We start from the raw sequence: 27,952 nt of genomic DNA on the forward strand, positions 1-27,952 counted from the left end.
GTTTTAAATCAAGGACTGCACTTACAGAAAGGGAAAACATATGCAATTTGAATGTATTTTTATTTTGCCATGGGTTATTTTGCATTTCTTTTGCATCTTTTGATTGATTGTATAAATTCCGGTAACGTAATTGCTTTTCATAATTTTATTTAAAGCAAGTGAGAGCCATTCCCTTTTCTTCAACACATGCGGTTTTCCCCTGTGCTTTCATTTTTTCTTCTTATACAGTTTTTTTTTCTTTAAGAACATGCTATCAAGAAACATCTAGCTCAGTTTTGTCCTTTTTAATTTCATATTGTGATGAATATTTGAGGCTCAATTTGCATAGGTGTAGATACATAAATCAAAGTCTGGGAAAAATCTGTTTTGTTTTATTTATTTATTTATTTATTTATTTATTTATTTATTTATTTATTTATTTATTTATTTATTTATTTATTTATTTATTTATTTTTTAATTTGATTTATATGCCGCCCTTCTCCGGAGACTCAGGGTGGCTTACAAGGTGCTCAGCAATAGCCTTCATCCTTTTTGTATATTTATACAAAGTCAGCTTATTGCCCCCACAACTGGGTCCTCAATTTACCTACCTTAGAAAGGATGGAAGGCTGAGTCAACCTTGAGCCTTGGCGAGATTCGAACCTGCAGTAATTGCAGGCAGCTGTGTTAATAACAGGGTGCCCTAGACCACTGTACTACCAAGGCTTTTATTCAGCAAATAACTTATTCAAGGATTTCTAGTTGTAAAATGTTCTGTAATGCAGTTAAGCTAAGGAAGATGAATGCATTCCTCTTAGGTACAGTTTAATTTTAACTGTATTGGATTAATTCCCAAGACAAAAGATGCAGGCTTTGTGTATATATTTGTACAAAATTGGAGCTGTCTACCTGCAAAATGATTCAGAATGAATGCATCTGCTGAAGATGTCAACTTTCATTTTACAGTAATGGTTCTAGTCCATATGCTGCAAAATAAAACAGGCAGTGTCTAGTGAATCATCAAAAATCAGAGGTAATGTGAAACAGATTTAAAAGTACAGTACTGGAGTTTAGTACTCTGAATAACTCAAGTCCATACTCTTATCTCCTTCACCTTGTTCATGTTTTGTCTCAAGATTCTAAATTGGAAATAAAATGAAATATGAAGAAGGAACATCTCTTTATTTAATGTACGTCAGTGTGAATAAACAGTTTCTTTAGTACAGTGTGACTATTTGGGCTATTGATTTACCTATTGTCATTAAACTTTTACTGCTAACATAATCTTCTACATACTCAGTATTTTCCAATCCAAAATCTATTGTGGACCTACATTATTCCAGTTGTCCTGGAAAAACAGGTGGAATATAATTGAGTCTTTCCCAAAGAAAAGCTGCTGCCACCAGTTGTTTGTATATCTCAGCTGTTGTGAATCAGCTCCATGCAATCACATTCCAGAAAGAGGCTATAAAACTTTCAGAATTTTTTTTTCCAGAAAATCTACTGTCCTTGATGACTCATGGGAATGAAATGCTGCTTTTCCTCCACTAGAGTAGAGGTGGGGAACCATGGCCCCTTTATGACTTGTGGACTCCAACTCCCAGAATTCCCGAGCCAGCATATTTGGCTCAGGAATTCTGGGAATTGAAGTCCACAAGTCATAAAAGAGCAGTGGTTCCCCACCCCTGCATTAGAGGAACAATAATTTCACATGCCCCTTTTCCCCCTGAAAAACCTGTCAAGGGTACAGAGCCTACATAAATTCCTTTACTAGAAATTGGTCTTATGTGAATTTGCAGAAGAATTCTTAGGAAAAGTACTTGTAATGAATTATTCGTAGAATTATGGGAGTGTATTTTTAAAAAAACAGAATAAATGAATATATAGTACAATGGATTGATGTTTATATTAAAATTTGTAGCAATTCTGATTTTATATAAATCAATGGTAAAATCTGAACCGGTTTACCACTGGTTCGCTGGCCGCGCATGTGTCCCATGCGCCAAAAGTGTGCTGTGCGCACGCATGCACAGTGCACACCAAATGCAAGCTGCGCACTCAGTGCGTGCCAAAAGGAGACTTGGGAAGGTAAATAGAACAGTGCGGGGGTGTGTGTGATCATCTGTGGCAAGCATGGGAACCTTTTTAAAAACTTTTTAAAAGCATTTTTTACTACCGGCTCAGGCGAATAGGTAGTAAAAAATGCTTTTAAAAAGTAAAAAAAAAAGGCTCCGGCAATCGCGCAGCACAGCTGTGATCATCGGAGCCTCTTTTTTTACTTTTTTAAAGCATTTTTTACTACTTATTCACCTGAACCGATAGTAAAAAAAAAAATTCTGACGATTGCGCATCGCTCAGCTGATCATCAGAACTTTTCTTTTTTACTTTTTAGGCATTTTTTAACTACAGGTTCGAGCGAACCGGCTCGAACCGGTAGCATTTCACCCCTGATATAAATGCAGGTTTTAATATATGTCTAGCAGAATATTAAATGATTTGTTTAATTGAAGGCTATAAAATTGCACAATTGTTTTTAAGGGATTTTTTTTTTTTAATTGTTGTGTATCCCAGCTTTGTTCAAGAACTCAAAGTACAGTTAATCCCTGATTTATGACTTTAATTTAGCCTGAAATTACTGTTCTAAATCCTGCCAGTCGTTAAGTGGGTCAGCACATGACTAGCCTGATTTGACGATATAATTTTGTGTCAATTGTTAAACAAACATCTGGTTGTTAAGCAAATGCCAGTTATTAAATGACTCCATTGTTTGCAATAGCCTTTTTTTTTTTTTTTTTTGGGAAACAGGAAGTAAATGCTGTTTTCTGGCAAGAAAAGTTGTACATTGTGAAGTCATGTGATTACAGGACTCTGCAAATGGCCGTGAATGCAGAATAACAGAGTCAGAAGGAAGCTTGGAGATCTTCTAGTCTACCCTGTGCTCAAGCAAGGGACCCTACGTCATTACAGATAAATGACTGTTCAGTCTCTTCTTAAAAACCTCCAGTGATGGAGCACCCACAACTTCTGGAGGCAAGCCAGAAGTTGTTTTTTCTTGTCCTGCCCTCCAGTACTTTGGAGAATAGGTTGAACCCTTCCTCGCTGTGACGATCCCTCAAATATTGGATCTTTCATGTCACCCTTAGTCCTTCTCTCCATCAGACTAGACATACCCAATTCCTGCCACCATTCTTCATATGTTGTAACCTCCGGCTCCCTAATCATCTTTGTTGTTCCTCTCTGCACTCTTTCTAGAGTCTCAACATATGTTTTATATTGTGGCAACCAAAATGGATGCAGTATTCCAAGTGTGTGCTTACCAAAGCAGTATGTGGTACTAACACTTCATGTGACCTTGATACTATCCCTCTGTTGATGCAGCTAGGTGCCGAGCACCCTAAAGGTAATCACATGATGGGGCAGTCATGGGAAGTTTTAAGTACCTTTTAGGTACTTCATAAGTCCTTCATAACTTCATAAGCTCAAATTGTTGCCCAGTGACTGGCCTTTAAGCAAGGATTACATCTAGAGGATTACCTCTGATGATGTTACCTAGTTTGGGTAATGAAATGTCTACAAAAACACAAGCAAGCTCAGAGAGCACCCCATGTCAACCCTGAGCTACGAATATTCTTCATTATTACCTCTAGAGCAGTGATGGCTAACTTTTTTGCCATCGCATGCCAAAAGCGGGGGAAGTGCGGGGGTCGCACGTGCACGTGCCCACACCCATAATTCAATGTGCCTCGCCTCCTGCGCACGCAAGTGTGATCCCCCACACTCCCCCTGCTTTTGGCATTCAATGGCATGGTGGGCCCAGTAGGCCCATTTTTCTCCCTCCCTAGGCTCCAGAGGCTTTCTTGGAGCCTAGAGGGGTGGGAAACAGCCTTCCCCACCCCTTTGGAGGCCCTCTGGAGGCTAGAAACGGCTAGTTTCTCGATTTCCGGTGGGCCTGGAAGGCTAGAAAATCAGTTGATCAGCGTGTGCATGTGCGCTGGAGCTGAACAGGGCAACGCTCATGTGCCCACAGATATGGCTCCACGTGCCACCTGTGGCACACGTGCCATAGGTTCGCCATCACGGCTCTAGAGTATTAAGCATACAGTATCTCTTCCTATTTTTCTCTATAACAACAATTCTGTGATATGAGTTGAACAAAGAAAGGGTGGCCCAGTGAGTTTTTATAGCTGGAGTAGGCCTGAATGTTGGTTTCTTTGGTTTCCAATACTTTAAGCAATAGCAATAGCATTTAGACTTATATACTACTTTACAGTGCTTTACAGCCCTCTCTAAGCAGTTTACAGAGCCAGTTTATTGCCCCCAACAATCTGGGTCCTCATTTTACCCACCTCAAAAGGATAGAAGGCTGAGTCAATCTTGAGCCTGGTGAGATTTCAACTGCCAAATTGCAGTCAACCAGTAGTCAGCAGAAGTAGCCAGCAGTACTGTACTTTAACCACTGCGCCATGATGTCTCACGATGTTTCCTTTTGGAACATAAGCCAAAATGCACATTTTAGGGATGAACAATCAAGGCAAAACAAGGAGCACTAAATTAATAATGTTTTACTAGCATAGAGCAAATGCAGACTGCATAAAGAGAAAGACTTCTGGGTAATTGGTGATCTCTACAGAAAACTTTTTTTCCCAGTGTACCATGTTTTGCCTTGGTTGTTCATCTCTAAAATGAACATTTATTGTTAGTTATGAGTAGAGGGTCCAGGATTCAATTAAAAGGTAGCAATATTGTCCAGGATTTTAACTTTTCAAAGAATATTTGTCTGATAAAATACAAAGCTGTTTTGAAATAGCCAGTATTGGTTATGGCCTTCACTGGAACACAAATGGTAGGATTTTGAAGCGTGTTAAGTGTGTCTATTTTTCCTCCTTCCTTTTCATCACCCTGTTAGACAAACTAAATTCAGAATTATTGCTCTCCACAAAATAATATACATTGGCTCTCCTCTGCACAATCAACATGAGCGTGTCAGAATATTAAATTTATTCCTCAGCCTTGTATCAAATAGTATCTTTTCAGTGCACAGAATGACCTCACACAGTTAGTGTTTTTAGATCTCTGTGAACCTTTGAGTATTTATTACTTTAAAGTATTCAGATTTATTGAAAAGAAAGTGTGGCGCAGGTGGGATCTCTCACTCCACACTAGTCTTTTGTGTGATGTTTGATAGCTGTGTTCTGCACTGGAAATAATTACTTTTCTCACATATGGCAGAAAATACTTTTGAGGTTGATAGATTATTGTAGTTTAAAGTACTGGAAACTATTAGGGCAGTTCTGTTTGAGAGTTACTTTGAAGAAAGACATCTAAATTATTTTCTTTCTTTCTCACAAAATGAGAAAAATAAAGAAATCCATAGGGACTGTGTTCATGTAACAAGCTTGTTCTGGATTCTGGATTAACAGACTTTCCCAATTTGTGCAGTACATTGAAATATTAACTATAAGCTAAGCCACAGACACAAAGAAAACTATACACATTAAAAAAATCTCAGCCAAGGTTATCACTGATTTGGTTAATACAACCATTCTGTATGTGTGAAACTTAATCCAGAATGGTTCTGTATGGAGCAGGGGTGTCAAACTCAAGGCCCGCAGGCTGGATCTGACCCATGGGGTGCTTAGATCTGGCCTGCGGGGCCGGTCTGGAACTAGCAAAGGACTGGTGCCTCTGCTAGCGAAAATGGGGCACAGGCAGGGCGCACACGCTCCCTCTGCAACCACTTTTGGCCTCTGGAGTGGCCCAGGAGGCCTTCCAGGCCCAAAATGAGGCCTCCCAATTGGTCCAGGAGGCCTTCCAGGCCCAAAATGGGGCCTCTGGAGTGGTCCAGGAGGCTTTCCAGGCCAAAACGGGGCCTCTAGAGTGATTCAAGGCCGTCCTTGAATCAGAAGGTTATAAAAGGGAGGAAAAGTAAATATTAATAAGTAATATTTTACCTTTCAGGCTTGCAGGATTCTGCTACTAGCCTATGTCAGTTTCTTGATCTGGTCTGTCTCTCATAAGGTGATCAAGTAGATCAAGTAAGTATTAAAAAAACGAAATCACAGAAATGTATGCCTCCCTATTTTTATAAGTTTATAAAACCATGTCTGCGGAGGTGCGGTCCTGTGTCATGCCCACCATGGCTACACCCACCATGGCCATGCCCCCACCCACCCCCACCCGGCTCTCCAAGGTCAAACCCAATCCTGATGTGGCCCTGGATGAAAATGAGTTTGACACCCCTGGTATAGAGCATAATTGGCTATTATTGAGACCATTGCCCCATTACCTTATTTTAAAATTATAGATGAAACTATTTGACAGACTTAGAGTTCATTATGCTTCTTGTTTCATTCATTTATCGATTTTGTTTCCTGAGAGTTCAAATAGCTCAATTCTGCTCCAGAGTCCGGGGAGACTACAGACACTCAAATCCTTTTTATATCTATCGATTTTTCAGCTCATTAAAGATTGTCTTATCTTAGAATCTTTCTTTTGCTAAAGTTTGTTTTTTCCTTTTTGATTTAATGAAACTTGGTAGTTGCAGTGTGATATATTTGTTAGCTCAATGAGAGAAATACTTTGGAGTTCCACCTGTTTACTTTCAGTGCAGATGGCACCTCCATGGAGAAATTCTCAGCCCAGGATTTGTTTTTCAGGGAAATTGAATATATATGCAATTTGTCTTCTTTCGTGAAATTGAATATCTTTGAAAATTGGCTAATTGGATTTTGAGATTATTCTTTGCAGAAGTAATGAGCAAATGACAGTAAACATAAGTCTCCCCTTGGTAGGCAATCTTTTTGTCCTGGAGGCTACGCATAAAAATAAAATCATCACTTACTACAGGGAGACAGGGTAGTGCTAGCATAATATCACAGAAGTGGGTACACTACATATTTGACCATCTCTGTATTATTGCTTTAAGTAATGCAGATTGTATGCAAAGGTCTTATGGATTTTATAACAATGACAATAACGATAGTTAATCAGCAGAAAAATGTAGGATTGCAACATAATATTAGACCATCTGTAAGAGCCATAAAAAGAGATGGTAGCTAAAAGAATTTACCATCTCATGCCACTTTCTATGAAGAATGCTTTGGTAGCATCCATTATGCACTGGTTAACTGTGAGTGCCATAACATTCTCCCTTTAGGCAACCAAGAGTATCCAGCGAATTTGGGAGAGACCAATAAAGTTCCTTAGAGCTGGTTCTTCCACTGATGACTGGCCAACCTGATGCTAGTAAGTCACAACATTTTGCAAAACAATACATTTCCTTCTCTTATCTATAAGCCCAGTTCTTAATTTGCAAAGGTTGCCTTTTAATCTCTAAATGAAAATTATTCTTAAGAACCATGAACTGTCAGTTCCCCACTAGATAGATCAGACCAGAAAATCAACTCCATGGGAACAGCAGAATTATACTTTATTGAGTTTGGTTATAACAGAATTTTGAAAAGTCAGATTGCACATTTACCTCCTTTCTTTCTCATATTCCACTGAATCAGGAAGGTCCCTTCCTGAGCTGCCTCCAAATATTATCTTGATTCTCAGGGTTTAAAAAATGCTTTAGCTCTTTTTGTCGTGGTAATGATTCTTGCAAATTTTTTGTCACCGACACTTTTCTTACTCTCTACCTGGTAAATAGATGATATTCCTCCCCTTTGAGGAAATAAAGATAGTTATGACAGAGAATTTTATTAATTTATTAGTCTTCATCTGGCTTTAGTTAAAATAGTTCAGTCAAATTGAAGTTTTAGTGCAACATTGGGATTAAAATCTGTTGTCTTAACTAGAATTCTATATATGTTAGAGATGGAACTTTTTTTGTTGATCAAAAGCAGTCTCACTAGTTTGGTTTTGTTTGTACAAGCTCTGGTTAGGCAATGTTTCAGGGTCACTTCATACAGTGGGAGGTCTGAGAGCTTGTCCCAGTGTATTCGAATTACAGTACAAATCAATATCAATGGCACGGATGATAACCAGCAGAAGTTGGAGCTGGTGTAATGATTGGGGGTGGGGGGGGTGGAGTTTACCATCTCCTATTAGAGTGGCCACCTGATTCCTCTGTGGGCTCTTTTCTATCTAGGTCACATGCCCAGATTAAAAGAGGTTTCAAATGTGTCAACAGAGCCGCTGGTAGATGTTACTTTTTCAGCAAGATCAGTTCAGCGGGGAACTGCCTCCATCTGGTGGCGAGAAAAGCGTTTTCCATTTCTTCCTATTGACTTTATTAACTGCTGCTGCATTCTGTGTTGGGTTTGGACAACAGTTTAGAAGAAGAAAATATTCTTTGTGTAGCAGGAGAAGATACCATTTCTCATTAAGTACTTTTTGTCCAGTTTTTGAAAATACAAGTTTCAGTACATCATTGGGAATAAAATGTTCGGGAATGATTAATTAATCTAAAGTTTTCTTCAACCCCAGATTTGCGATGGGTAGTTTGTAATCCTACTATATATAAATTTAAAACCAATCCCATTGAATTGCATAGTAGTTCTGGATATTTATTAGTGTTTTGCTATGAATACTTCCATTAGAGTCTTGCCTGTATGGTCATGTAGCAAAAACAAAAATAAATCAAAAACAAAACACTGATATAGATAAAAGGCAGCATTTCTTAAGAGTGCATAGGAAAACTGCTTCCAGTGGTTACCATTAGCTTACATATTTTTAAAATTCATGCAGGATAAGATTATCAGTTGTGGGTTCAGAGATATCATGGTTGGCCACTATAAAACAAACCATTGACTAGATAAAGTAGGGAGGAGGAATCTTTTTATATCAGCCATATATCTTTGTGGGAATAATCCATTGGAGGCTGTGTATGGGAGGGGTCCCCAACCCCTGGGCCCTGAAACTGCATCCCATGAGTGGTGGGCCGGCATGCACATGTGCATGCAACTCCTCTTGCAAGAGTCGCAGGTTGGTGCACATTTGAATGCGTGCCATCCCACCACTTGCTTGAGTGTAAGTACACACACATGCGCACAGGCCCACCGCTCATGTAGCCTGGTTTCCCTCCCCCTGCCCCAGCCGGGCCTCCATGTCATAAAGTTTGGGGACTACTGGTGTATGGGACTGATGTCAACAGTGGGTGAGATAGAACTAGCTATGAATCACCTTTTTCCTTTGTTTTCCTTAACCATTCTGCTCTTCTTTGCCTTCAGTCCGCGTGGAGGTTCTGTTATCCTTTGAATATCTGAACTAATTTCAAAAAAGTTGGCAGCCCCCAGCCACATGTAGCTTCTCACTACCCCCCTGGCCTAGCCTCACAAGATAATGTACCAGATGGCCTCTGACATACCAGGATAATTACCAGATGGGCCTTCCTCCTCCCTTTCTCATCCTGAAGTCTCAGTGCAACAAAATTAAAAGAATGTATGTTATGTTAGCAGATGGCCTCTTTTAACACTTCAGAAAATTAGCAATTGAAGATGTAGTCCTACCGTTTCTGGTGTTGGTCACCTTTAGTTTAGGAGTGCTTATTTGGGAGTATTTGGAGTAGGGAACAACTACTCTTAATTCAGAACAGAAAAAGAGAATTGTCTGCTGATTTGTACTCCTTCTGTATTTTGTGTGTGTGTGTGTGTGTACATGCATGTGCTCAAAGAAAGAAAACAGTGTGTCATATTAAGGGACATGACTTGGCTATGCTGACTTATCTCTTTGTATTCCCAGACTCCACCTGTCTCACAGGGATGTCCTGTCTTGTCCTCAGGGCAACCAACCTGGTCATTGGGGAGTCCACAGGATAAAGCACAGGCCAGCAATATATAAGTATGTGGTATTTTTACTAGCTTGCCCAAGCTTTGTAATGCTGCTATCTGTAGTTCCAACTACTGCTGAACAAAGCTCTGCACCCCTCTAGAACCTTGCACTAATTGGGGGCTTGGATCCAAAGACGCTTTATGGACTCTGCATGTCTTGCTGGCTTTTGGGTCAGACCACAGTATTCGGCGCCAGAGTTAAACGTGCAGATTTGAAGTGTGTGTGCTTTATGTATGTACATTTTTTTTATTGTGGAATTATGTTTGCATTCCTGATTAATTGATTGTTAAGGATATTTTATTGGAAGATGCTTAATTCATTCGGTTAATGTTTAAATGGATATTGTTCATTAAATTCTTTAATCAATAAAGGAGAATTAGTCGTTCAGGGTTGAAATGAGGGCTCCTTGGTGCTCTCTGGGCTTGATGTTACCTAGTTTGGGTAATGAAACATCTGCAAGAAAATAACCAAGCTCAGAAAGCACCCCTCATTAAGTTAATTAATAGTCATTAAGTTTTATGTTGGCTTTACTGAAATACAGTGAGCTTTATTATTTAGGACTTTTTTCTTACATTCAAGTTGATGTTTCTTGGAGTGACTTAGAGGAGGTCAAAGAGGCACAGTATCTTGTGATGAGCAAGTTTTTCATGCTGCTAATGATGCTGAAAAATGGCTAGGGTTTAATTGAACCAGAATGATCATGTTTCAGGACTTCAGTTAGTCAAGGAGACGTTTTGACTGGATTGTTTCATTCCTTCCATCTCAACCTTCCATTGACTTGCCTGTCAGTGGAAGTCCAAAGAATGTCACAGGGAGACTATGGGAGTCTAAATGGCAAACAATAGGCTTCAATTAAACCTGTTGTTCTCCATCTAGATAAAACAGAGGAGCTTTGGGTAGGGGGATCCTCTCTACCTGGGGTTAACCATCTTTGGTTCTGGATGAGATTACACTCCGTGAGACAGATCTGGTGCATCACCTGTATTCACAATTCCTGCTCAAACAGCAGGTGGCATTTGTGGCAAGGAGGCTTTTTGCTCATTGTCACCTTTTACTGTAGTTACACCATTTCCTGGATCAAGAGGCCCTTCTTTCAGTCTCTCATACCCTGCTCAACTCCCATATGGATTATTGCAATGCACTCTATGTATGTATGCATTGTACGTAGAGTGCATTGCACTTGAAGAATATCAAAACACTGCAACTGGTTCAGAATATATTGGCTTGAGCAGTTTTGGGTGCCTCTAGGGTTGCACATCTGAGACCTCTGCTAGTCAAGCTGCATTGGGTGTCAGTTTGCTTCTGGGCCCAATTCATGGTGATGGTTATCACCTTTAAAGCCCTTCATTGCATGGTACCAGGTTACTTGATAGACTTGTCTCGTCCCAATTATATCAATTCATTCCACCATGTCAGGCAGGGGGAGTTTGTTATGGATCCCCCATCAGTTATAGAATTTTGACTGGCAGAGTCCAGGAAGATAGCCTTCTCTGCCATTGTAAGATGTGTCCTTTGGAACAACTTACTCCCAGAGGGGAAGCAGCCCCCCCACCCCCCCGGCCTTCTAGCCTTCAGAAAGAGTATGAAGACCTGGTTCTGCCAATTGGCATGGGAGCTCGGAGAATGCTATAAAACCCTGGTGATGGTTGGGGTCATGGGGATGTTTTCCTTTTTACGTTTTTCATTCTTTAACTTTTAATAACTTTTAATAAATATTAAAAGATATTTTAATGTCTTTATTGCAATATTTTTATTCTATTTTAATTTTGTTCTTATTTATGTTTTATATTACAATAATTTTGTTGTCAACCCAGAGTCACATGTGATGAATAAATAAATAAATCCAAACATTTTTCAACCCATTATGGAATCACATACATTCCCTAGTATTTTGGAGAGGTGTGGCAGTAAAACAGCTAGGTCAATTTCTAGGGCAGTGTTGACTAACCTTTTCCAGACTGAGTGCCCAAAGCGCGTATGCGCCCGAACCCCCAAAATGCCATGCATGTGCGGCTCCCGGCATGCGCCCCACACCCACACGTGTGTCAGAGACCCGATGACCAGCTGGCTGGCAGGAGGCGTGCGCGCATGAGCGGCAGAGCTGAACTGGGGCGCCAGCTCACATGCCCACAGAGAGGGTGCTGCATGCCACCTGTGGCACACGTGCCATAGGTTCGCCGTCACAGTTCTAGGGTATGATAGAAATTTTGTGATAAGCGAAACCAAACAGTGGTGTAGTATTATTAAAATACTTTTTTCTGTGGATAAGACAGTAGCAACTCTATCTTCCTTTTTTGCTATCCTAGTATCAGCAGAATGCTAATAACCAAGGATAGCAATTAAGATCTTTTCATAGTTGCTCAGGTAATATATTGACGGAATCTTAGAAAGTCCGCTATAACCAGTGTACATTGTATTTTTTAGGTTAAATCACATTCATTTGGATATGCCATTGTGCAATCAAGCCAAAGAATGGATGCAGATTAAACATGATGTGGATACATTGCTTTAGATATCTTTCAGTTTGTGTAAATTATGCAGGGTATATTTCTCAAAACTTTCTTGGCTCATAAAAACAGTAAGTCTTGCTGTTTTAAAATCCAGTGCTAAAATCTGTACTGGTGAAGATATCTTCACTTTATGGTGAAGATATCTACTGCCAATGTCAAATGTTCATTTCTTTGAGCATGATGACGGAAAAAGAATTAGTATCTCAGCTTCTGGCAGCCTCGAAGGAAACCAGTGCTTTAGATCTGTTCCAATCTGCTTTCCAAACAAGATCCAGGATGGAAACAACTCTGTGTTTATGCCAGGAAATGGACACGGGGGAGTATTTCATCTGCATCTTGTTGGATTTTTTTTTAATGCCATAAATCATAAATCTCTCTAGAACACCTTTTCTCTGATAACATAATTCTGTGCTTTCTGACCGTAGCAACTCAATCGAGGCCCCGTTTTAATGATCTTTGGATTATATGATGCTGCTTGTTTTAGTTCTATGCCCTACCTCTTTATTGTATTACAAAGCTGCTGGGGAAAATTTATAGGAAAGCTTGAGTTGCAATTTCATCAGCGTGTAGAACAGAAAATAAAATCAATACTACAGAGCTCTAATGAGATGTTGAAATTTGCAGTCCCAATACATCTGGAGGATATCAGGTTGTGAAAGACTTAAGAGTTATCAACTCTTATTTGGGCCGTGAGAAATAATGTTGGGAGGTGTAATGCTGAATTTTAAACACTAGAGGGAGAATGATCCTTTTCAACTATATGGATCTTTTTGAGAGGTTAGTTTTTAATATCAAAAGCGATGTTGTTATTGTCTTCAACAATATAGTGTTCTGGTAAGCAGTGTTTTTACCTAACCAGTTTGGCTATGAGATAGAAGAGAGAGAGACACAGAGAGAGAGAGAGATCATACGCATTACATTACATAATTTCACTTCATTAATCATTGTTTCCTTTCAAGTATTCATAGCTAATCACACCTTTCTTTGTTCTTTCTTCACTTAATAGAGTCAGGTCATTGTCAGAATGATTCCTATGAGGGAAAATCCCTGCAGATGCCTCCCTGGGAAGAGAGGAGGATACTGTTGAATTCCTTTGTAGAGCACAGCACCTTCTATAGCATTTATTCATTAGCCTCTACGGTGACACTCAGCCTTGCTTGCTCTCAGGGGAAGTTCGTTTAAAAAGGGAAGCCATTAATGAGAACTTGCCTGCTTCCCTCCTGGGAGCTCCCTGTTATTAGGGTCAATACAGTTAACCCTGTAGCACCTGCACTAGTGGCAGCTATTAGCTAGTCAGGATTTTGCTGAAGCTAGAAAGACATTATATTCCAAGTTTGGTTTGGGGAAGGGGGAAATTCTTTTCAATCAGTGGGAGAGAGTCTATACTCTCTTTCTGTTGCTGGAATATACTTCATCATCCTGTTGGAAGAAATGTCCATCTGGGTTCAGTTCCAAGTGAGGAGAAAGACACTGGAAACATGGAAGCTGTTTGGAAAGATGGCTTAATGGTGGACAGGACCACATGGTTTGAGGTCCTGATACCCTTTCTTGGGCTTTGAATTTTAGCTTCCTGTTCCTGTGGCAAGCTATTGGCTACTGTAGGGGTCATAGCTAACCTTGTAGGTTTTCTGAGTCAAGCTTGGTTGAACTGTGCTGGGTGATGCAATGAAGGGGCTTTGGGCAATTCCTATTATGGCTGAGGGCTAATCCTACCTTTGTTGCAGTGGTGGGTTCGGCCGAGTACCGGTTCGGCCGAGCCGGTAGCGGTGACAATGTGACGTCACCAAAACGGTTCTCTGTGACTAGGAGCTGCGCCCTCCTGCCCGCCCCCCTTTATTCCTACCTTTATTTTTTGGTTTTTAGCCCAGCTGATAGGCGCAGGAGAGTGGATTGCCGCACCTCAGCTGGCCAGAAACCTAATGCAAAGCGCGTGCGCGAAGAGAACCAGTAGTAACACCGGTTAGAACCTACCACTGCTTTGTTGGATCTTGGGTGAGGGTATTTGCTTATGAATAGACCTAGCCATCTCTCTATCTCTTAAGTGCTGACATCAGCTGTGGGCTATTGAGGAGGGTGGGGGCTATTAAGAGTGAGTCTGCTTCCTGCCAAAAAAAACATGTTTCTCCATTTCTCATCCAGGGAAATATAATATTTCCCTGGATGATTATATATATAATCTAATCTAATCTAATCTAATCTAATCTAATCTAATCTAATCTAATCTAATCTAATCTAATCATCTAATCTTCTGCCTTTTTAATATTTCCTAGAATATTTCATTCTTCTAGGAGAGGGGCAGGTGCTAACTTCCTACAATCCCTCAGAGAATTTTTGCTTCGGTTTACACACACACACACACACACACACACACACACACACACACACCAAATGCACATAGGTGTGATGTGGTCCTATTTCTTTGCTTGGTTCCTCTTCATTGCAGTACTGGCAGCATCATCTTGGACAAAAAATGAATGTATTGAGGAAAAGCTGCCTTTGATGTGCAAGAGTGAAAAGCATTGATCTAGCTTAATAGTTCAGAGACCAGCACATGATCCAGTTGTGCTGTTGAACCAAGCCAGGCTTGTCTTAGGAGGAAAGGTTTCTCACTTGTTTTAAATATATTTTATGGGGGTGACATTATATTGCAAAGATGGAATGAACTTACCGTATTTTTCACTGTATAAAATGCACTTCCCCCTCCCCACAAAAAGTGGGTGAAAATTTTGGTGCGTCTAATAGACAGGGCCTGTTTTGGCCTCCCTAACCATCCACGTGTTGCGTTTTCACCCTCCCTGGCCCCCAGAAGTACTCTGCAGGCCAAAAATGGACATGATTTTGGTGAAAACGGGACACGCTGAGGGTTCAGGTGCCCTGGGGTGCGGGGAGGGCAAAAACAGGATGCACAGAGGCCTTGTTTTCCTCCTCTAAATCTAGGTGTCTTATAGTCCGATGCGTCTTATAGTCTGAAAAATACGGTACTCAAGATAGCTGAAAACAATAAGTTGTAGTCCAACAAATCTGGAGGGATCACTTTGACCAAGAGTGAGCAAAAACTTTTGTTTTCTATTCAAAGCTATATGTTGTTTTATACAAACCAAATGAATTTGCAAGAATTACCAATTCATACATTTCTCAAATAAATGATTAAACTGATTAGTTGAACGAGTCTTCATCTGTTGACTAAAGTTGCATATGAATAACAATAGTAATTCTAAAGCAAGAAACTTAATGGTACTTGATTTTTAGAGAATGTATATATGGGCCTCTATTTCCCCCCACTCCAACAGAAGATGACTCTCAAGGTGTTTAAAATATTTAACCATTACAAGTTTTCCAAGTATTTATACTATAAAAACTTGTTCAAATAGTCTTAAGGTTTATTTGCTTGTTAATCAGGCCAGAAGTCTTTAATTCAAGTGATGAAATCATTTAAATGTATTGTATTTGATCTATACTTAGGTTAACTGTTTGGAACTCTTTTTTTCTTGCTGCTTGTTAGAACCAAAGGAAAGAACATGACATGGAACATTCAAAGGAGTTTGTAACAACCAGGTTTCTTTATATTTGGACACTGAGTATCATCACTTGATTCGGATGTACACTATTAAAGTCTAATTTTAATAATGTTCAGAGAATTAAAGAATGGAATAAGAACCAGTCTTAACCAGGGGCGGGTTCTAAATTTTTTTACTACCAGTTTTGTGGGTGTGGCTTATTTTGTGGGCATGGCTTGGTGGTGGTGGGGTAATGTCTGGGCGTGGCCAACTTTTTTTTTTTTTTTACTTTTAAAAGCATTTTTCCTACAACCTTAAGAGGTTGCAGAAAAAAATGCTTTTAAAAGCCTCTGACGATCACAGCTGAGACATGCAATCTTCAGAGGCTTTTTAAAAAACTTTTAAAAACATTTTTTCGGCCGAAGAGGTTGTAGAAAAAATGCTTTTAAAAGAAAAAAAAAAGCCTCTGATGAGGTGGGCAGGGTAAGCGAGCAGTGATCGGGCCGGGGACCGGTTCCGGGGCGTAGCCAGCCAATGTTATTACCGGTTCTCCGAACTACTACAAATTTTTACTACCAGTTCTTGCGAACCGGGAGCAACCCACCACTGGTCTTAACTCTCAAATCAGCATGCATGGAATTGCTGCCTTAGATTTTTATTTGCTTATTTGCATTATCACTTGTAATGATTTCCAAAACAGAAAATTTTCAATGGAACAGATAATATGTTGCACAGTGTAACTTGAATGCTTAAATGTGTCTTTGAACATATCCCAAATGTTCAGAATAAATTCAGTTTGTAGGGCAGCTTTTAAAAACTAAAGAGATAGGATTAAAAAGAGACAGCCTGTGACTGGCTATGCCATATCCTGTATGCTAATAAAAATAGCACAGAACAATCCTCTCCATCTGCTACATATAATTAAAATATATTTGTTGAATGTGCATATTAAATCTTTTTTAAAAGCTATATTATATAAAAAGTACAATTCCTTTGAGCCAACCTTGTTTAAAGCTATTGTCTTGCACTTATTTATGCTCTAAAATAAGGCCAGTTCTTTCATGAAATTAGCAGTGTAGTTACTTGCATGTGGACCGTGGCAAAAATAACTGCAGCATCTTTGACTGTAGGAGATCAGATGCAAATGAATATATGACAGTTTTACCTTTGTCTAAAAGAGTGTAGTTACTGTACTCTATCAATATCTGGTTGTTCTGGGGTGGGACCCATGCATTTTTTGAGAATGACATCTTGGCCTTCATATCTGGGAAGTTGTTTCCAATTTGCATTTATTTAGGGAATGATTTCTTAAGTCCTGTGGAATTTTTTTTTCTTCTCCAACATGTACAACTGATTTAAGAGATGAAAATATAGTGTCAGTCTCTATCCAACCTATGAATGTTTTTTTAAGGAAAAGAACTAACTTTAAATTTACCTCCAGTCTAAATAAGGTTAAGGAGCAATTGAAGAATTAATGGATATTTAAGGGAAAGTGTTCAGATAAGAAAAAAAAAAACAATCACTTGTTTTAATATTTAATATTTATTATCTCTCAGGTTTGGTGCTATGCTGTGATACTTGCCTTCCAGAGCTGAATGAATACGCTCTATGGTAGCACCAAGTAAAAAGATATCCACTATACTGTTTTCTTTTCACAATGCTGTAATCTGGGAATTCTTATTCTGTGGAACTGTTATTCTTCCCACCTTTTTCTCCTTCCTTTCCTTTCAATGCATATACAATAGTAATCCTGGGAGGTAAATCCTGGGGAGAATCTTTTCTTTTAGTGGAAAGAAATTGGAGGAGGAGGTGTTACTGTATGTATGTCACCTTGAGCTTTTTGGAGAAAGATGGGATAAAAATATAACAAATACAATTCTTTCTGAAAGGAAAGTGGGTTGATACATCAACCTTTGCAAATCATTTCTATTTTGTCCTTCTCTAGTAGCGGGAGTATTTATTACAGGGCTAAATTGAAAGTACAGTAATATATGTATGCATGAACTATGCTTCCTTAATTTGTGGTGTATTGGATATTAATAATAGCATGTTTGTAAGACCATAATAAATTCTTGAAGTCTAGCATATACATAGGAACAGTGGTGGGTTGCTCCTGATTCGCACCGGTTCGCAAGAACCGGTTGTAAAAATGTTTAGTAGTTTGGCGAACCGGTAATAACATTGGCTGGCCACGCCCCTGAACCAGTCCCTGGCTCGGTCGCCACTTGCTTACCCTGCCCAGCTCATCAGAGGCTCTTTTTTTTTTTTTTTTAACTTTTAAAAGCATTTTTTTCTACAACCTCTTTGGCTGAAAAAATGCTTTTAAAAGTAAAAAAAAAGCCTCTGATGATCGCGCGGCTCAGCTGGGATCTCAGAGGCTTTAAAAAGCATTTTTTCTACAACCTCTTCAGCCGAAGAGGTTGTAGAGAAAAAATTCCTTTAAGAGCCTCTGGCGATCCCAGCTGACTTGCCTGATTGTCAGAGGCTTCTAAAAGCCTTTTTTTCTGCAACCTCTTAAGGTAGTAGAAAAAATGCTTTTAAAAGTAAAAAAAAAAAAAAAAAAAAGCTGGCCATGCCCACCCAGTCACATTAACCCCCAAGTCACACCCACAAAATAAGCCACGCCCACAGAACCGGTAGTAAAAAAATTTAGAACCCACCCCTGCATAGGAAGTCAGGAAACACTGAATTACTTTACTACTGGAATATAATTATGGTTATTGCAATTAAACTATTGTGCAAACTGTGATAAGCACAGTCCCTATGATCCTAATAATGTCAATATGCAAATAAATGTAATTGTGAATAATTACTGCAGATTTCATCTGAATTTCATCTGAATTAATTGAAAATCTGGGGCAAGTTGAATAAAACATGTGCTAATAAAAATGTTGACAATATACCTATTTTCCACTGGTTAATACATTTATAAATTTTTAAAGAAAAATTCAATCCTTTTCAGTATGCATTATATATATTGTTTTTCAGTGTGCTGCTCCTACAATCCATAGCTGGGTTGTTTCCTCATTTTCCTGATTCGACTGGGTGACATTTTTTTCCACCTTCTTCGTGCTGTGGCCACGCCCACAGATCCCATAACGCACCAGTCTTTCACTCAGTCGCTGAGAAGACTGGTGTGTTTTTCTGCCTTCGTGCCTTTTGCTGTAGGTTTTAGAGCGATTAGGCCTTTTTTACTTTATTTTTCATTAGGATTCTTTTCGGTGAGAGCTGTTGGATTGCCTGCTGCGGGGTGTGTGTGACATGTCTGGGGCTCCAGGCCGCCCCACGCCCAATCCTTCCTTCGTTATCGGAAGGCAGCTGGGGGATACTGACTCCTCAAAGCGGTTCCCTTCTTAGGCTGTTAGCCGCTGGTGTGCGTGTTGGGTTCCTGGTCTGCTGGCATATCCATCCACACCTCTACATTTATTTTTTTGATTGGCTCTCCTTAGCGGCGGCTCCAGAGTGCTCTGCACGGTTCGCCCTGCAGCCTCTGAGGTGAATTGTTGTGCCTGTCATCGCTGTGGATCTGTGGGGGCTCTCACTGCCACTTATTGGAGTCAGTTGTGCAGCGTTATTGCGGAGCGCTATTTCTGGTGCAGTCGAGCGGGAACGAGTGGATTGGTTTTGGGGCCGTGGATCGATCGTAGGCTGCCGATTCTTCCCCACTCAGTGGTGAGAAGCTTCAGAAACCATCACTGGTATTGCAGCCGCCGTCTTAATTTGCCGCGGTTCAACCACCCGGCCGCCATTTTGAAATTTTCTTTTCCCACGTTTCGCCCGCCCGCCATTTTAGGTGCCCCGGGACTGCAGTGGGCGCCTTATTTGCGAGGGCAACAGCTGCCATCTTCGGTGGGGCCCGTGACTGCTTAGGCCGCCATCCTTACTGTGGGCAGCGCCCGCCATTTTAGTTTGGGCCCAATACTGCTGCGGACTCCATTTTGCTTGGTGGCAAAGGCAGCCAATTTGTTGGGGCTTTTAGACTCCTTCCTTGGCTTCCATCAGGGCCTTCAACTAGCCTGCCCAACCGCCATTACCAGCTACTTGTGGCTTATACCGGCCATTCCTGGGCCCATAGCCTTTGACTATTTGGAGGACTGGCTGTTTCCGGTGTACCGCTAGGCGAGACACCTTTTTGCTGACTTGGGCCATAGTTGACCTTCCTTAGGTCTCATCTGGAAGGGTCACGCAACGGTCCTGCGGCCTGCTGACATAGCTAGGACCTCTAATCACGTGTATATAGTACATTGCCTTTAAAAAAATAATTAATTAATCGTTACGGATAGCGGATTCTTTGTCATCTTCCGACCTTGAACAGGAGGTCAGCCCACCAAGGTCTCAGGCCAAGCATAAGGCCGTGCCTCAAGCACGTTCAAGATCCTCCCACGCCTCCCGCCAGCCCAAATCATCTATGGCAGTGGAAAAGGATGCGCTACGACGCCACAAGGTGCTTGAGCATCAGTGCGATAAGGCCAAGCAGGCTTCATCTTCTGCTTCTGTGCCTTCCCGTCAGGTTCCTGTAGAGGCTTCTGGCACCCACCTTCCGACTACGACCCTTAGTGACTTATCATCTGCTGCTGTCGGTCCTTACGGCTGGCCTCTGGGCCTCTCCAAGAGGGCTTCCCTCTCCTTGCCGGATGTTTCGGCGGTGGGTTTGGTGGAGCCTGCTCCATCTCAGCTGTGCCAACCAGAGGCAACTTTTACACCAACAGCTGCGGACCTTCGCGCACCTGAGGCTCAACTTCCGGCTTCTCAGGTTGACTTTCAGACATTATTGTCTACGGCGCTGTCCTCCTTGCTGTCAGCTGGCCCCCAACAAACCTCTCTTCAGTCATCCCAGGGCCAGTTGGCTCAGCCGGTTTCTCGTGCTGCAGGCCACCATCGTTCAAGGTCTCCTGCCCAGGCGGAGTCGGCCTCTTCGGATGATTCCGATCATGGTGAGGCGGCTCCGGAGGACATCGACTTTTCTCAGGACAAGGGCCTGCTGCCGGATGCCCCTGCTTTCTCCGGATTGTTCCAACCGTCCTTGTTCAAGTCGCTCTTGCATAAAGCGCGCCAGATGACTAACATTGGTATTCCGGAGGCATTGCCTACTGAGCCTTCTACTTCGTCAGGGCCTCACGATGCCCTCTTCTCGTCTTCCAAACCAGGCAAAGACTTTATTCCGTGCCCTCAACTTTTCTCTGATGTCCTACAGTCTCCTTGGTCTCAGCCAGGCTCCCTAATGGCCCCCAGTAGTCTGGACAAGAGATTGTATTGTGCAGCTCCAGAGTTGGATGGACTGTTGACCTTGCCGTTAGTTGACTCGCCCGTTGCGAGTCTTTCTTCCTCTTCAGTGCTTTCCACTGATTCTTTGGACGCTCTCAAGTCTGAGGACAGAAAGACGGAGCTCACCTTTCGTAAAACGCACCAGGCCATGGCTTGGGCTATAAAGACCGCAACGGCAACGTCCTTCAATCGGGCGTCGCTGATTTGGCTACGTCAACTCCAGGAGAGGCTGCCTCCGGAGGAGACATGCTTACATCAGGATATAAAGAAAATTGTGGCAGCCACCGAATACTCAGCGGATGCATCCCTCAATTCGGTAAAATTCACTTCATGAGGCTTGGCCACCATTGTGACTTCACGTCGCCTTTTTTGGCTAAAGAACTGGAGGGCCGATGCCAAGGCCAAATGGAAGCTGGTTGCAGCCCCATACAAGGCCCCGAATCTGTTTGGATCCGCCCTCGATCTGGTGCTTGTGGAAGATAAAGATAAGCGGAAAGTGCTTCCGACTTCATTCCACAGACGGGAGTGGCGCTACACCTCCTATTCGCAACATCAGCCCTTTCGGGGCCCCTCAGGACCTGGGGGGTCCTATACGCAGCACCCTTTCTTCCAAACGGCCGACCGCTCCTCTGATCGGCAGCATTTTCATGACAGGAGCAGGAACCCTTCCGCCTCCAAACGTCCCTTCTGTGGCAGGCTACAAGTCCTTTCGCAGGGGAAAGTGACTACGGGTCACAAGGCCCCATTGGCGGCCAGCTGCAACTATTCTGCCAATGGAAGCAGTCGACCACGGACGCTTGGGTTCGCCATACCATCACCGCCGGCCTCACCATCGAGTTTGTCGACCACCCACCATCTCAATGTGTGTTGCCCTGCTTCCTTTTCGTTCGAGAAGGATCGGTTCCTGAGAGAGGAGATCCGTCATTCTCTATCCATCAAAGCGATAGAGCCGGTGCCGTTGGACCAGCGTGGCACAGGCTTCTATTCAGTCCGATTTTTGGTTCCCAAGAATTTGGGGGGCTGGAGAGGCATTTTGAACTTGAAGCATCTGAATCTGTTGGTACGCTACCACAGATTCAAGATGCACTCTCTCCATTCCTTTCTTGGGAGTGTACGACGGGGGGACCTCCTTCAATCTGTCAACCTCAGGGAAGCGTACTTCCATGTCCCGGTGGATCCAGCACACCGGCGGTATCTACGGTTCCAGTATGGGGACGACCATTATCAGTATTGTGCCATGCCCTTTGGGCTTTCCTGGGCTACCAGCTTCCTTTCACCAAGCTGGTAGCGGTCGTAGCAGCGACTCTCAAGACGGTGCCGGTGAGGGTCGTGTGTTACCTGGACGACATCCTGGTCCTGTCGTCTTCCAGAGAACAAGCCCAGCGGGATCTGGATCTGGTAATCAAGGTCTTCCAGAATCACAGGTTCTCGATAAATTTTCCAAAGAGCCACTTGACTCTGTCTACCCGGCTTCAACATCTCGGGGCAGTAATAGATTCTGTACAGGGGCAGGTCTTCTTGTCACCAGACCGCGCCCAGAGTATCTCCGGCTTGATCCACCAGGTCCTGGCCCACCGGTCCGTACCTCTTCTCCATCTCTCACAACTGTTGGGGAAGATGGTCTCATGCTTCTCGATTGTACCTTGGGCTCGGCGTCACTCAAGACCGTTGCAATGGTTCCTCCTCCCCTTCCAACGGGCCAGCCGCAGCAACTCACTCCACAAGGTGTCTGTGCCTCCCCAGATACGTCTCTCGCTGTGCTGGTGGACGAGTCCGGCCTTGGGACGAAGTTCCTTCTTTCTAGAACCAGTCCACCTAACTCTGACGTTGGATGCCAGTGTGCTAGGTTGGGGGGCACATTTCCGCAGCCTAGTGGTGCAAGGCCATTGGTCTCCATCGGAACAGCGTCACTGCATCAACCTGCTGGAGCGGAGAACCATTCGACTTGCGCTACGGCACTTCCAGTCCCATCTAGAAGGTCAGCACATCCTGGTCCTCACGGACAATGTCTCAGCCAAGGCCCAGATGAACAAGGAAGGGGGCACAAGGTCCAGGGCCCTGATGTTGGAGGCGGAGCATCTTTTGTCCTGGGCAGAGCGGCATGTCCTCTCGTTGACAGCAGACCATATCTCCGGAGTCGACAATGTTTGGGCGGATTGGCTCAGCAGGGAGCTGATCGACCCAGTGGAGGGCAGCTTCATCCCAGACTGTTCCGGGAGGCGACGCTTCGGTTCAGGATGCCGGTTGTAGATCTCTTCGCCAGTCGCGTGAACGCCCAACTCCCTCGCTATGTGACTCGATATCCGTGCCCGTCGTTGGAGGCCCACAACGCGCTCTGGTGCCAGTGGCCCCCCAGGCTCTTGTACGCATTTCCTCCAAACCCACTGATTCTGCGAGTAATTCGGAAACTCTTAGACGAGAGGGCCGAGATCTTATTGGTGGCACCGGACTGGCCTCATCGCCCGTGGTACACTGATCTGGTGGTGCTGTCCGTCGCCCAGCCGTGGGTGATTCCTCCACAGCGACTCTCCTTATGCCAGGGGGCCATAAGCCACCCAGAGCCTCAGTGGCTCAAATTGGCCACCTAGCATTTGAGAGGGTCATCCTGAGAAAGGACTGTCTCTCCGACGCTGTCATTAGCACGATTCAGGCTTTCCGTCGGCCATCTACGTCACGAATTTATGAAGCTTCTTGGAGGGCCTTCTGCGCTTGGTGTTCCAGCAGCCATGTGGACCCTACAATGGCACAGATTTTGGACATTCTGGACTTTCTTCAATCTGGCTTGGACAAAGGTTTGTCTCCGTCAACTTTGCGACGTCAGACAGCGGCTTTGTCCACAATGATTAGATGTCCACCATATGTTTCGTTGGCGCACCATCCACTGATCAGAGGGTTTCTGCATGGGGCTCATCGCTACCCGACGGATCTTTCGCCTGTCCTGCAGGCACTCGTGTCCCCTCCGTTCGAGTCTCTGGGTTCTGTCCCGCTTAAATTCTTGTCCTACAAGGTGGCCTTCCTTCTAGCGATCACCTCCGCCAGGAGAATCTCTGAACTTTCCGTTTTATCTATTAGGAAGGACCTCTGCATTTTTCATGCGAACACCGTTGTCCTCCGTCCGGACCCCCCGTTCCTCCCGAAGGTAAACTGGTTCCATCGGGCCCAGGAGCTTATATTGCTGGATTTTTGTCCCTCCCCGCAACATCGGCATGAGAAGGACTGGCATACCTGACATTCACAGGGCCCTCCATCATTATCATCGCCGTACAGCGTCTTTCAGATGAACGGAGGCCCTCTAGTTTCGTTCCATCCGGCATCCATGGGTCAGAAGGTATCACCTTCTACTGTTGGCAGGTGGATCAAGGCATGTATTTCGACAGCTTATGAACAGAAAACGCAGCCTCTCCCGGACAGGATTCTGCCTCATTTGACATGCAGTGCTGCAACCACAGCCGCTTGGGCCACACAGGCATCAGTCTCTGACATTTGCAGGGCCGCCACCTGGTCTTCGGTTACACCCTTCATTAGACACTATAGGATTGACACCTACACCTCGGCTGAGGCCTCCTTTGGTCGAAGGGTACTTCAAAGTGTTCATGTCGACCAGGACTCCGGGAGTAGTCAGCCTCCCACCCTGGGGGTTTAAGCTTGGGTATTTCCCAGCTATGGATTGTAGGAGCAGCGCACTGGAAAACGGACATTGTCTTACCTGAACGTCCCTTTTCTGGGCGACTACAATCCATTCCCACCCTGTTTTTGCCTTCTTAGGGCTTCCTGCTCCAGTTTTGTTGACTCTGTTGTGCCTTGTTACCATTTTTTTCCCATTGTTACACATTGTTGGTGTAGGTGGTCGCGCCTTCGTGAAAGACTGGTGCATTATGGGATCTGTGGGCGTGGCCACAGCACGAAGAAGGTGGAAAAAAATGTCACCCAGTCGAATCAGGAAAATGAGGAAACAACCCAGCTATGAATTGTAGGAGCAGCGCCCAGAAAAGGGACGTTCAGGTAAGACAACGTCCGATTTCTTGCTTCTGTTTGTTAACAAGGATTTAAACATTAATTATTTCTCAAAAACGTTAATTATAAACTCATGAATTAATTTTGTGGTAATCTATCAGTTCCTTCTTTAGGTGCATAGCTTAAGGCCCCAGAGTCACATGGAGCCTGGAGAAGTCTTGGAAAAGCCCCCAAGGACTCCTAAGCTCTTTACAGTAATTTGTAACATGACATAAGAAAATGATTAAATGCCACATATGAGAGCAATTCTACTAACTGTTTAATTATAATAAAATCAAATTAAATTATAGTTTTTGTCTTAATCCCTCCAAATTTTGGAGTGTGCTCCTTTAGTTACAGTGCTTAAAGGCCAAGTACTCCTCTTGATACTGAAAAAGTTGCATATTCTACTGCTTTAGGACGTTCCTGTAAAGGCCTATCTTATTTTATTGTGCTTTGCTTTATTGAATTTTTGAAAGTATAGTTCACCACCAGCAAACAGATTACAACTCAGTGAAGGTTCAGATGGTGATTTGCAATGTTTAGCAACAAAGTATTTTTAATTAAGGTATGTAGATTGTTTTTTAGAATAATGCTATTACACATTCGATAGACTGCAATATAGAGTAAACATAATTTTTATATGAACTGGGAAACAAACAAAAGTATGACTCACTTTATTGCAATATTCGCTTTATTGCACTGATCTGGAATAGAACTAGCAGTATTCTCCGAGTACACTAAAAATGTTATGGATATCATGAATTCAATTAGTGTTTTATGGGTTAAAAATTTTGATGGCTGGGATGCACATTCTCTCCTCTATTGTCCTTGCTACAATTCATTTTAACCAGAAAAAAAAAATTCTAGTATCACTTTTTGAATTTTATTAGACCTTTTAAAAAAAAAGTCCTGTTCTTTTATTTTACTCAAGAAACCTCTTTTTGAAATTTGCATGTTGATGAGTCAACCACAGATCTGTTTACCCAGCAAAATTATCTTTCATTTGGGGAAAGGAGGGTGGAGGCTCTGAAAAGGTCAAGTGAAAGCTTGCTTATTCCAGCTTTGGGAGTCACGTTGCTCACCAGGTCCACAAACCTTTTCTTCTTCCCAGATGCTCAGGGAAATCTGCATGGAAACCGTCCATTTTATAATTCTGTGGGTTGTTAGGACTTGTTGTAAAGTTCTCCAGATGTTTTGAGCTGCAGTTCCCAGAATTCCCAGCTGGCACAGCCAACACATCATGAGGACACTGAGATGAAGAAAGATGAGATATAGTAATTTGCTTTCGCCTATCCGATTCTTTTTTTTCCCCCCTCTGTGCTCCTCAAGACCTTAAGCAAAAGTAGTATGAGTTACAGAATCGGCTTAGAAAATTTAAGAAAATTTATCTGTTTGATATATTTAAATGTCTTTAAAAACATTCCATAGCAGGTTATCTAATAATAAAAGACAGGCATTTCCTGTTCTCAGGCTTTCTGTCTAAAACGACATGCCACAGATGGGAAAGGAGACAGAAAGAAAATGAAAATAACGTCCCATTTTTAATATATCTTTATTCCTGTTATTTCAATTGTGATTGAAGTAGGTTACACAGGAAAGCTTCATTGTCACCAGTGCCCAGGACAAGAGTCTGCAGCAAGCAGGGATAATTTTTTTCGAACTGCATTTTTTTCTCACAAGACAACTGTCCCAGTGACAATAAGAAGTCTGCTCAGAATTCCAGTATCTTCTATTTTATTTCCTTATCTCAGAATTTGAAAAAGGAATCTGAAAAATGGCTTTGTCTGAATTGGGAATGAGATAATTACACTGCTCCAATTTTTTATGAACATCAAGAAAGGACCTGTATCCAACTAACATTTCGCTTGATGTATTTTCTTTTCACTAAACTGATTCATGTGGATCATTTTAGATTTGCTATCTTAATTAAATCTATCCCCATATTAACCTGCTGTATTACATTTAGAAGTCCATTTTTTTTCTTGAAGTCTATCTAAGATGAGATGGATTGGCTACAAGGAAAGGGCACTCTTACTGTGGTATTGTCATTTGAAATACTCTACAAATGATACTAGCTGACAATATGTTTACTTACAAGAGTTTTAATTCTTATTTAATTTTGCCATGATGGTTCTTATTGTTGGTGTTGGTGTTGATATTATCAACAACTTTTTATTATTTTACATTTTTTTAAGCTCTAAGAATTGTTTATTGTTTTTTTAAGACCCATTGTGAACTGACCTATAAAAGGCAGTATAAAATGATTTAAATAAATTAATAGACCATTTCCGTCTGCTGTTTCTCTGGCTTGTAGCATACTTCCTTTTTTAAACATAACTTTACCGAATTTTCAAAAACTTTTAAAATACAAAATAATGGGGAAAAAAAAAACATTTCTTGAAAAAAACCAGGAGAGGAAGAAGAATTAAAGGTGTAACAGGGAAAGAAATATAAGAAAAAGTATATAATTTTTTTAAATAGAATAGAGGAATTTAGAAATCTGTAGAATATATCTTTTTTACACTTCCTTTTTTTAATAAGCAAAAATATTATGTTCCTGAAACTGTGTTAGCTGGGATATGAAAAATTGTTTGCATCCTGCACTGGCAGCCTTCATTAAAGGATTTGAAAATGGCTTTTGGCTTTTTACTACCGTAGCACCATATATCTTCACCTGGTATTGTTTATTCCTGTATAATGATAACTGCTCTAGAGCTGGATCCATCTCTCTACTTAGGTTAATGATTCTCTTTACCGGGCTCACCAGTGGAACATGACCATTGTAATTGCTTGAGTAGCTAACATTTTCTCCCTCTTGTATTTGGTAGGGCAGGAGGAGAATGAGAATTTACGCTGTCCAGTCTTGATAGGTTTATCAGGTATTATTATCTACTTAACTAATCTAGCTAACATTGCATGGTGGCTTTTTT

The 27,952-nt window shown here is 42.1% G+C and overlaps 1 protein-coding gene across 2 annotated transcripts in view; it reads left to right on the top strand.

The window, feature by feature from the left end:
• Positions 1-27,952, top strand: part of DGKZ (diacylglycerol kinase zeta) — a 119,342-nt gene that overhangs the window by 27,324 nt on the left and 64,066 nt on the right. The window contains exon 1 of one of the 2 annotated variants that reach the window (XM_070936233.1): positions 9,684-9,763. The exons of the other annotated variant lie outside the window; for it this stretch is intronic. The gene's annotated coding sequence lies outside the window, so the exon portion shown is untranslated. Of the gene's footprint in view, positions 1-9,683; positions 9,764-27,952 lie in introns of those variants that run through there. 2 annotated transcript variants of the gene reach the window in all.

This window comes from Pituophis catenifer, unplaced genomic scaffold (assembly GCF_029215685.1).
Source record: "Pituophis catenifer annectens isolate HBS135680 unplaced genomic scaffold, rPitCat1.0.hap2 SCAF_1, whole genome shotgun sequence".
Classification (NCBI taxonomy): domain Eukaryota; kingdom Metazoa; phylum Chordata; class Lepidosauria; order Squamata; family Colubridae; genus Pituophis; species Pituophis catenifer.